The 11,794-nt window shown below is 45.1% G+C and overlaps 2 pseudogenes; both read right to left on the reverse strand.

The window, feature by feature from the left end:
• Window positions 1–384: 384 nt before the first annotated feature.
• LOC135759533 (5S ribosomal RNA) lies at window positions 385–501 on the reverse strand (annotated as a pseudogene).
• Window positions 502–3,221: 2,720 nt separating this feature from the next.
• Window positions 3,222–3,338, reverse strand: LOC135759534 (5S ribosomal RNA; annotated as a pseudogene).
• Between the last annotated feature and the right edge of the window lie 8,456 nt (window positions 3,339–11,794).

Consider the following 11,794-nt stretch of genomic DNA (forward strand, 5'->3'; position numbering starts at 1 on the left):
ATGGGGGAATCTCCTCAACCACCACCAATGTGCAGCATCCACCTGGATGATGCGACGGCAGCCATATTGCGCCAGAACGCCCACCACACACCAGCTTATTAATGGAGAGGAGACCGAGTGATATAGCCAATTAGTATGAGGGATGATTAGTAGGCCAATGGGCAAGTTTGGCCAGGATGCCGGGGCACACCCCTACTCTTTTTCGAAGGACATCCTGGGATTTTTAATGACCACAGAGAGTCAGGACCTCGGTTTTAACGTCTCATCCGAAGGACGGTGCTTTTTTTTGACAGTATAGTGTCCCCGTCACTATACTGGGGCATTAGGACCCACACAGACCACAGGGTGAGCACCCCCTGCCCCTGCTGGTCTCACTAACACCTCTACCAGCAGCAACCTGGTTTTCCCAGGTGGTCTCCCATCCAAGTACTAACCAGGCTCAGCCCTGCTTAGCTTCAGTGGGCAAGCTGTCTTGGGCTACAGGGTGATATGGCTGCTGTAATTAGCACACAGTTGATTGTACCTATAAAAATCCATCAGTTTTTTTATTCCTACTATGGGAGTCAATGGTCACTATCTGCTGTGGGTTTACCATCATTCCTCAAAATATTTTCTTTTGTGTTAATCAGATAAAAATAATGCATACAGGTTTAAAACAACACAAGGATGAGTAAATGATGAAAGAATTTTCATTGAACTATCTCTTTAAGTTGTGCCTTCAGATGTGTTGAGGATGTTTAAGTCGTCATCATATCAGCTCTGCAAGCCTGTAAAGCAAATAATGAAATAAATTACCATCTATTTCCATAGTAGGAAAAAAATATTTTAGAAGTATCTTGATAAATGATGAAGAAAATATTTAAAAAAATTATATTTAGCACACAGTTGATTGTACCTATAAAATTCCATCATTTTTTATTCCTACTATGGGAGTCAATGGTCTCTATCTGCTGTGGGTTTACCATCATTCCTCAAAATATTTTCTTTTGTGTTAATCAGAAAAAAACTAATGCGTACAGGTTTAAAACAACACGAGGATGAGTAAATGATGAAAGAATTTTCATTGAACTATCTCTTTAAGTTGTGCCTTCAGATGTATTGAGGATGTTTAAGTCGTCATCATATCAGCTCTGCAAGCCTGTAAAGCAAATAATGAAATAAATTACCATTGACTTCCATAGTAGGAAAAAAATATTTTAGAAGTATCTTTATAAATGATGAAGCAAATATTTTGAAAAATCATAATTAGATTATAATTAGCACACAGTTGATGGTACCTATAAAATTCAATCATTTTTTTATTCCTACTATGGAAGTCAATGGTCACTATCTGCTGTGGGTTTACCATCATTTCTCAAAATATTTTCTTTTGTGTTAATCAGAAAAAACTAATGCATACAGGTTTAAAACAACCCGAGGATGAGTAAATGATGAAAGAATTTTCATTGAACTATCTTTTTAAGTTGTGCCTTCAGATGTGTTGAGGATGTTTAAGTCATCATCATATCAGCTCTGCAAGCCTGTAAATCAAATAATGAAATAAATTACCATTGACTTCCATAGTAGGAAAAAAATATTTTGGAAGTATCTTTATAAATGATGAAGCAAATATTTTGAAAATCATAATTAGATTATAATTAGCACACAGTTGATGGTACCTATAAAATTCAATCATTTTTTTATTCCTACTATGGAAGTCAATGGTCACTATCTGCTGTGGGTTTACCATCATTTCTCAAAATATTTTCTTTTGTGTTAATCAGAAAAAACTAATGCATACAGGTTTAAAACAACACGAGGATGAGTAAATGATGAAAGAATTTTCATTGAACTATCTCTTTAAGTTGTGCCTTCAGATGTGTTGAGGATGTTTAAGTCATCATCATATCAGCTCTGCAAGCCTGTAAATCAAATAATGAAATAAATTACCATTGACTTCCATAGTAGGAAAAAATATTTTAAAAGTATCTTTATAAATGATGAAGAAAATATTTTAAAAAATTATAATTAGCACACAGTTGATTGTACCTATAAAATTCCATCATTTTTTTATTCCTACTATGGGAGTCAATGGTCACTATCTGCTGTGGGTTTACCATCATTCCTCAAAATATTTTCTTTTGTGTTAATCAGAAAAAAACTAATGCGTACAGGTTTAAAACAACACGAGGATGAGTAAATGATGAAAGAATTTTCATTGAACTATCTCTTTAAGTTGTGCCTTCAGTTGTGTCGAGGATGTTTAAGTCGTCATCATATCAGCTCTGCAAGCCTGTAAAGCAAATAATGAAATAAATTACCATTGACTTCCATAGTAGGAAAAAAATATTTTGGAAGTATCTTTATAAATGATGAAGCAAATATTTTGAAAAATCATAATTAGATTATAATTAGCACACAGTTGATGGTACCTATAAAATTCAATCTTTTTTTTATTCCTACTATGGAAGTCAATGGTCACTATCTGCTGTGGGTTTACCATCATTTCTCAAAATATTTTATTTTGTGTTAATCAGAAAAAACTAATGCATACAGGTTTAAAACAACACGAGGATGAGTAAATGATGAAAGAATTTTCATTGAACTATCTCTTTAAGTTGTGCCTTCAGATGTGTTGAGGATGTTTAAGTCATCATCATATCAGCTCTGCAAGCCTGTAAATCAAATAATGAAATAAATTACCATTGACTTCCATAGTAGGAAAAAAATATTTTAGAAGTATCTTTATAAATGATGAAGAAAATATTTTAAAAAATTATAAGTAATAATAATAATAATAATAATAATTCGTTACATTTATATAGCGCTTTTCCAGTGCTCAAAGCGCTTTACATATGAATGGGGGAATCTCCTCAACCACCACCAATGTGCAGCATCCACCTGGATGATGCGACGACAGCCATATTGCGCCAGAACGCCCACCACACACCAGCTTATTAATGGAGAGGAGACCGAGTGATATAGCCAATTAGTATGAGGGATGATTAGTAGGCCAATGGGCAAGTTTGGCCAGGATGCCGGGGCACACCCCTACTCTTTTTCGAAGGACATCCTGGGATTTTTAATGACCACAGAGAGTCAGGACCTCGGTTTTAACGTCTCATCCGAAGGACGGTGCTTTTTTTGACAGTATAGTGTCCCCGTCACTATACTGGGGCATTAGGACCCACACAGACCACAGGGTGAGCACCCCCTGCCCCTGCTGGTCTCACTAACACCTCTACCAGCAGCAACCTGGTTTTCCCAGGTGGTCTCCCATCCAAGTACTAACCAGGCTCAGCCCTGCTTAGCTTCAGTGGGCAAGCTGTCTTGGGCTACAGGGTGATATGGCTGCTGTAATTAGCACACAGTTGATTGTACCTATAAAAATCCATCAGTTTTTTTATTCCTACTATGGGAGTCAATGGTCACTATCTGCTGTGGGTTTACCATCATTCCTCAAAATATTTTCTTTTGTGTTATCAGATAAAAATAATGCATACAGGTTTAAAACAACTCAAGGATGAGTAAATGATGAAAGAATTTTCATTGAACTATCTCTTTAAGTTGTGCCTTCAGATGTGTTGAGGATGTTTAAGTCGTCATCATATCAGCTCTGCAAGCCTGTAAAGCAAATAATGAAATAAATTACCATCTATTTCCATAGTAGGAAAAAAATATTTTAGAAGTATCTTGATAAATGATGAAGAAAATATTTAAAAAAATTATATTTAGCACACAGTTGATTGTACCTATAAAATTCCATCATTTTTTATTCCTACTATGGGAGTCAATGGTCACTATCTGCTGTGGGTTTACCATCATTCCTCAAAATATTTTCTTTTGTGTTAATCAGAAAAAAACTAATGCGTACAGGTTTAAAACAACACGAGGATGAGTAAATGATGAAAGAATTTTCATTGAACTATCTCTTTAAGTTGTGCCTTCAGATGTGTTGAGGATGTTTAAGTCGTCATCATATCAGCTCTGCAAGCCTGTAAAGCAAATAATGAAATAAATTACCATTGACTTCCATAGTAGGAAAAAAATATTTTAGAAGTATCTTGATAAATGATGAAGAAAATGTTTAAAAAAATATAATTAGCACACAGTTGATTGTACCTATAAAATTGCATCATTTTATATTCCTACTATGGGAGTCAATGGTCACTATCTTCTGTGGGTTTACCATCATTCCTTAAAATATTTTCTTTCGTGTTAATCAGGAAAAAACTAATGCATACAGGTTTAAAACAACACGAGGATGAGTAAATGATGAAATAATTTTAATTGAACTATCTCTTTAAGTTGTGCCTTCAGTTGTGTCGAAGATGTTTAATTCAATTCAATTCAATTCAATTTTATTTATATAGCGCTTTTCACAAAAGTCAATTGTTTCAAAGCAGCTTTACATAAATAGAAGCAGTGAAAAGCACAGAAAACGTCTCGGGTTACGAATGTAACCATTGTTCCCCGAGAAGGGAACGAGACGCTGCGTCGCCGAAGCTACGCTATGGGAACGCCCTCTGCGTGATTGCGTCTGAAGCACGTATGTCAAATCAGTCCAATGGTCAAGTGACACGTCATAGGCGGGTGACGTGGGAACCAGGAAGCTATAAAAAGAGCACCCAGCAAGCCAACTTCAGCTAAATTGTGCCGAAGCAAGGCGAGACAGGGATTCAGGGAGTATGGCAGGGAGACGCAGCGTCTCGTTCCCTTCTCGGGGAACAATGGTTACATTCGTAACCCGAGACGTTCCCCTTCGAGGGAACTCGAGCTGCGTCGCCGAAGCTACGCTATGGGAACGATGTACCAAAACACCATACTACCAAATGCCTGTCTGTGTGTAAAAACGCGCACAGCTTAAGACATGAGCACCTGGGCTCCAGGCGTAGCACCAACATCTAACTCGTAAAACCGAACGAATGTGAGCGGAGAGGACCAGCCTGCCGCATCACAGACATCCTGCATTGAAGCCCCTAGCCACAAGGCCTTAGAGGCTGCCATACCCCGGGTAGAATGAGCCCTGACGGCGATAGGTGAAGGCCGTCCAGTGGTCTCATAAGCCAGAGAGATAGTCTCAACTATCCACTTACTGAGTGTCTGCTTGGTCGCCGGCAGGCCTTTCTTGGGCGAGCCAAAGCACACAAACAGTTGCTCAGACCTCCTCCACAAAGAAGATCTGTGAACATAGGCATCCAGTGCTCGCACTGGACACACCAAGTTAAGCTTTTCCTGATTCCTATCCCTAAATGGGGGAGGACAGAGGGCCTGAAGTACGACAGGTCGTGGCACATTAGTCGGTACCTTAGGCACATAGCTGGGCCTTGGGTACAAGAAAGCCTTAACCATCCCCGGTGCGAATTCAAGGCACGTAGGGGAAACCGACAGGGCCTGAAGGTCACCCACTCTCCTCAGAGAAGTGACTGCCAACAGAAGTACTGTCTTAAGTGCCACAAACTTGACTGGAACGGTCTCAATGGGCTCAAACGGAGCCATGGACAGACCTTCCAGCACAACGGCCAGGTCCCAAGCTGGGACCCTGGGTCGGACTACAGGCCTCAGCCTCCGAGTGCCACGAAGGAAGCGAACCACCAGCGGGTCTCTCCCAAGGGATTGCCCGACCAAAGGAACATGGTAAGCCGAGATGGCCGCCACATACACCTTCAGTGTAGAAGGAGATAACCCTGCGGTGAACTTTTCCTGCAGAAACTCCAAGACTGTACCAATTGGGCAGTTCACAGGGTCATGCAGGTGTTTGCTGCACCAGGAAGTAAAGACTCTCCATTTAAAGGCATAAAGCTTCCTCGTGGAGGGAGCTCTGGAGTGAAGAATGGTCTCAGCAGCCTCAGCTGAGAGACCAGATTCTATGAGTCTGGCCCCCTCAGTGGCCAGACCCACAGTTTCCATAACTCTGGGCGGGGGTGAAGAATCGAGCCACCCGCCAGAGAGAGGAGATCCCTCCTGACGGGTATTTCCCAAGGTGAGCCGTCGAGGAGGGACACCAGGTCCGAGAACCATATTCGGTTCGGCCAGAGTGGGGCAACCAACAACAAGCGGACGTTGTTGCGACGAACCCTTTCCAGAACTCCCGGGAGCAGAGCGATCGGGGGAAAAGCGTACAGCCGTAGCCTCGGCCATGGCTGAACCATGGCATCCAGAGCCAGCGGTGCTGGATGTGTGAGAGAAAACCATAGCGGACAGTGTGTCGTCTCTCTGGACGCAAACAGATCCACTTCCGCCTGGTAAAATCTCGTCCAGATGGACTCCACCACCTGAGGGTGGAGCCTCCACTCCCCGGGCCTCAGCCCCTGTCTCGACAGGACGTCTGCTCCCTGATTCAGACACCCGGGAATGTACACTGCTCTGAGGGACAGCAACTTCCCCTGTGTCCACAGAAGGATATGCCGCGCCAATTTGTACAAAGGGCGTGAACGCAAACCCCCCTGGTGGTTGATGTACGCGACTACCGACGTGTTGTCTGTCCGGACTAACACGTGATGGCCCCGCAGGTGAGGGATGAAACATCTCAGGGCGTAGAACACTGCCATCATCTCTAGGCAATTTATGTGCCAGCTGAGCTGTCTGGCCCCCCATAATCCATGAGCCAGATGGCTCCCCATAGTTGCTCCCCAGCCTGTGAGGGAAGCATCCGTTGTCAGCGTAACTCGACGGAACTGAGCCCCCAACATCAGTCCTTGGGAGAGAAACCATGGTCTCTTCCAAAGATCTAAGGCACGAAGACATCTGCGCGTGACCTTGATCAGACGGAACGGGTTGCCCCTCGGGGAAAACCCTTTGGTTTTGAGCCACCACTGTAGCGGTCTCATGTGAAGCAGCCCAAGGGGTATCACATTGGACGCTGCTGCCATGAGCCCCAACAACCTCTGAAATTGTTTTACAGTGTGTGACTGGCCTAACTTCACTCTGCCTACAGCCAAAAGAATGGATTCCACACGAGCAGGGGACAGATGTGCCTGCATTGTCGTTGAATCCCATATAACGCCAAGAAAAGCTGTCCTCTGTACTGGAGAGAGCATGCTTTTCTTTGCATTTAGCCTTAACCCCAGTTCTCTCATGTGGGTCAGCACAGCATCTCGATGCTGCGCTGCCATACTCTCTGATTGGGCTAAAATTAGCCAATCGTCTATGTAGTTTAAGACACGGATGCCCCGGAGTCGTAATGGAGCCAGCGCTGCATCCATGCACTTTGTAAATGTACGGGGTGACAGAGATAGACCGAAAGGGAGAACCCGATATTGGTAAGCCACGCCCCCGAAGGCGAACCTCAGGAATCTCCTGTGTTGCGGGAGGATAGATATGTGAAAATACGCGTCTTTTAGATCTATCGTCACAAACCAGTCCTCGGATCTGATTTGTGTGACGATCTGCTTTATAGTTAACATCTTGAACTTTAGTTTTGCAACAGACCAGTTCAGATGACGTAGATCTAAAATCGGACGTAACCCCCCGTCTTTCTTTGGAACTATGAAATAGCGGCTGTAAAACCCTGACTCCCTGTTGTGAGGAGGAACACATTCTATGGCTTCCTTGCACAAGAGAGTTTTTACTTCTTGTTCCATTGTTAGAGTCTGCCCAGCACCCACTATGGTAGATAACACGCCGTTGAATTGGGGTGGCTGGTTGCAAAACTGAATTTTGTAGCCCTTTTCTATTATTTGCAGAACCCACTGAGACACGTTTGGCAGGAGTTTCCACGCTGCCAAATTTTCTATAAGGGGGACCAGCCTCTCGAGACTGGCTTTTTGTGTACTGCTTAAACTTTTCCCGGTGCCCTGAACCAAACTGGCAGGGTTCAACCTGGGTGATATTAATGCCTCCCTCCTCGGAGAGAGGTGTTGCGTGCCCCGCGCACGAGTCACACAAGAATATGAAGCCGCTGTGCCCCGAAACACACACCGCGGCGGGGTTAACACACTGGCATCCCGAGGGCATCGAGGAGAGACGGGCACCGTGTTGTGAGGTGACTGCCGGCTCTCCCCGATTGGGGGCTGCCCTCGGAAATATGACACTACGTCCCTCAGGACTTCTTTTTAGCCGACGCCTTCCTCGCCATAATAACAGCCCTCAGGTTGTTTTCTGCTTGGATGATGTCTGAGCGCGACCGCCCGAACCCCAGTTTTTTTGAGGGGGACCACGAGTGGCAACACTATGCTTTTGCGATGCTCTATATGATGTCGATGGCTGCTCCCGCCCAGCAGCCATATAATCAAGAGCACGGCGGGGGAGAAAGCGTTCGAACGCCGCCGACTGCTTACGAGCCTCCGCAAATCTCTCGACGACAGTATTAACGGCATCGCCGAAGAGACCGGAGGGCGCAACGGGCGCGTCTAAGAGAAAAGCCCTATCTGAGGTTTTAAGCTCGGACAGATTAAGCCATAAATGGCGTTCCGTGGCTACGAGAGCTCCCATCGATCTACCCACGGCTTTCGCAGTTTCTTTAATCGCCCTGAGTGACACATCAGTGACTCGACGAAGCTCTTTAAATAAATCAGATGTACCCCCCGCCTCGGCATCTAAATCTTTAAGCAGTTCTGCTTGGTACGCCTGTAAGACAGCTAAGGTATGCAGTGAAGCCCCAGCCTGCCCTGCAGACTTATAAGCTTTACCCACTAAAGATGAGGTTAACCTAACCGGTTTCGTGGGAAGCGAAGGCGATTTTAATGATGACGCCGCAGCGGGGGAGAGATAGCTCGCAAGCGTCTGCTCCACCCGGGGCATCGTTAAATATCCGTGCTCACCCATCCCCACAATGTTGGAATACATGGTGGCGTGAGGGGTATGAACACGGGCTGAATACGGAGCTTTCCATGATCTTGACAGCTCGCTGTGGAGTTCAGGAAAGAAAGGCATGTTGCGCCGCGAAGGTTGAGGTTTCTGTTTTAAAAAGCGCTCATCTAACATACTCTGAGGACGCGCGCTCTGAGTCTCCGCCGGCCAGTCTAATTTTAAGCGAGCCACGGCATTAGTAACAACCTCCATCAAATCATCGAACGCGGGGGACGAATGAGAAGGCTCCTCAGCGTCCACCACGTCGACAGACATAATATCGACTTCCTCGGACGACGATAAATGCAAATCTGGGCTCCCACCCTGGGCGGAAGAAACCGCAGCGCGTGCTTCCGAATCCAGAGACGGGGCACTAGATCCCGCGGGTGAAGGCTGAGAAAGGGGGAGACCCGTCTCAAGCTCGTCCGCGAGATCTAGTTGTGATCCCCACGATCGCAGCTTCCGCTCTGCCTCGGCAGCAGCGGGGCCAGAACCGTGGGGAACACGCGGCTCCCCACCCTCCTCGAAGAGTGCGAGCCGCGAGCGCAACGTACGGAGCGGCATCCTATCACAATGTGCACAACCACCCCTCTCAAGAGATGATCGTGCGTGTTGTGCCCCGAGGCACATAACACAGAGATGATGCGAGTCCTCGCTCGTAATGAAACGAGGACACGGGGAAGCACACTCCTTAAAACTTTGTTTGGACTTAGACATGATAATGACACACACTCGCTTGCTGAGGCACAAAGAGCTGAAGTTGGCTTGCTGGGTGCTCTTTTTATAGCTTCCTGGTTCCCACGTCACCCGCCTATGACGTGTCACTTGACCATTGGACTGATTTGACATACGTGCTTCAGACGCAATCACGCAGAGGGCGTTCCCATAGCGTAGCTTCGGCGACGCAGCTCGAGTTCCCTCGAAGGGGAACGACAGATAGCACAACAGAATACATGATAGCATGAGCAGTTAAATTTGCTGCGGCTATGACTCAATATTATAATTGCACGTATTACTAAAGCAACGTATAGAAGAGGAAGCTAGGTAAAGCCCAAAAAGGCTGCCTTCCCGGGGTGAAAAACCCCCTAGGAGAAAAAAAACCCCGGGCTTTTATCCGAGGAAAAATAAGTCCTAGGAGGGAAAAACCCTTGGGAGAACGGAAATGGAGATTTAGCGGAGATTAAGCGGTTCTGCCGGTGATCGTTGGTCAGGTATCAGCTGGGCATAACGATGAAGGACAGCCAGTAGATCAGAGGTGTGCCGACTTTCACATCTACCGGGACTGGGTCTGTTTGTCTCGTCCTCGGGTCGAGGACGAGACAGGGAGAGAAAAACAAAATCGTATTAGCGTAGCGGCCGTTCATATGTATTGAAGTGTCACACAGTGATGTGGTTTAACTCAGCTTAGTTCCAGACAGACTAAATATTGCGGCATAATTATGTTATCCACAGTTGAGGATTTAGCAAATTGGGGGCCCAATGCGAGGGTATATATGGTAAATAAGGGTCACCTTCCGATCTTTAAGAGAAAATGAAACCTGACGACCCGTTTGACTAAGGCCTAAAGCCCCACTGTCGTCGTTAATGCAGGTTCAGTGGCAAACGGGTCTATATTGTATACCATTTACAGGACCAGGAGAAAACGCCAAAAACATCGCAACCCGACCATACGTGTTAACCCGTTTGACTAAGGCCGGAAGCCCCACTGTCGTCGTTAATGCAGGTTCAGTGGCAAACGGGTCTGTATGGCATACTATTCATAAGACTTACGATAGCGCCAAAATCGCAACCCGACCATACATACCAACCCGTTTGACTAAGGCTTGAGGCCCCACTGTCGTCGTTAATGCAGGTTCAGTGGCAAACGGGTCTGTATGGCATACTATTCACAAGACACACGAAAGTGCGAAAAACGCAACCCGACCATACATACCAACCCGTTTGACTAAGGCTGGAGGCCCCACTGTCGTCGTTAATGCAGGTTCAGTGGCAAACGGGTCTGTATGGCATACTATTCATAAGACTTACGATAGCGCCAAAATCGCAACCCGACCATACGTGCCAACCCGTTTGACTAAGGCTGGAGGCCCCACTGTCGTCGTTAATGCAGGTTCAGTGGCAAACGGGTATGTATGGCATACTATTCACAAGACACACGAAAGCGCGAAAAACGCAACCCGACCATACATACCAACCCGTTTGACTAAGGCTGGAGGCCCCACTGTCGTCGTTAATGCAGGTTCAGTGGCAAACGGGTCTGTATGGCATACTATTCACAAGACACACGAAAGCACCAAAATCGCAACCCGACCATACGTGCCAAACCGTTTGACTAAGGCCGGAAGCCCCACTGTCGTCGTTAATGCAGGTTCAGTGGCAAACGGTGGCAAACTATTTAATGCAATTCATTTTAAGTGTTCATGCAGAAAAGGTTTTTATTTATTTATTTGGTTGGTCTGTGTTATGACCGTGAGTGCTTTGTTCCGTGAAAATAACTATTGCGAGTTAAGAACCTTTACTAGACAAATTATGCGAATGCTTTGTTGAAGAGAATAGTTTTTAGTCTAGATTTAAAATGATCGACTGTGTTTGATTCTCGGACATCGGTTGGTAAATCATTCCAGAGCTTAGGGGCTAAGTAGGAAAAGGATCTTCCACTTTTAGACACTTTTGATAGTCTAGGGATAATCAATAGGCCAGAATTTTGCGACCGTAGTGTGCGTGATGGATTGTATTCTGATAGTAATTCTCTAAGATATGAGGGTGCTAAGCCATTTAAAGCTTTGTAGGTGATTAGTGATATTTTAAATTGGATGCGATATTTAACTGGTAGCCAGTGTAAAGATGCCAGAATTGGGCTTATGTGGTCATACTTCTTAGATTGAGTAAGTACCCTTGCAGAAGCGTTTTGAACTAGCTGAAGCTTGTTGACCTGATTTGAATGGCATCCCCCGAGTAGCGAGTTACAATAGTCTATTCTAGAGGTCATAAAAGCATGAATAAGCTTCTCTGCGTCAGATGTAGA

Source organism: Paramisgurnus dabryanus, chromosome 23 (genome assembly GCF_030506205.2).
Source record: "Paramisgurnus dabryanus chromosome 23, PD_genome_1.1, whole genome shotgun sequence".
NCBI classification, from domain to species: Eukaryota; Metazoa; Chordata; class Actinopteri; order Cypriniformes; family Cobitidae; genus Paramisgurnus; species Paramisgurnus dabryanus.